Raw genomic sequence first — 243 nt, forward strand, 5'->3', positions numbered from 1 at the left:
AAGCCGCCCGCTTCCTCGCCCTCTTATCCGATTCCCTTCCGAGCCACAAGCCCCTCCGCCTCCTGGTATTCGTTCCTCGCAGCCTTCATTCACGTCAGAGACACTGCCGGAGGAGAGAGAAATGTGCCCTCTAGGCCTACGCCATCGCCAGCGAGCAAGGAGGCCTATTTGACACCTCGAGACGATCTGGTCATTAGCGGGATCTCTTCGCCTTGCTTGCTTGTGCTAGTTAGAAGGGGGGGG

This window comes from Penaeus monodon, chromosome 33 (genome assembly GCF_015228065.2).
Source record: "Penaeus monodon isolate SGIC_2016 chromosome 33, NSTDA_Pmon_1, whole genome shotgun sequence".
Taxonomy (NCBI): domain Eukaryota; kingdom Metazoa; phylum Arthropoda; class Malacostraca; order Decapoda; family Penaeidae; genus Penaeus; species Penaeus monodon.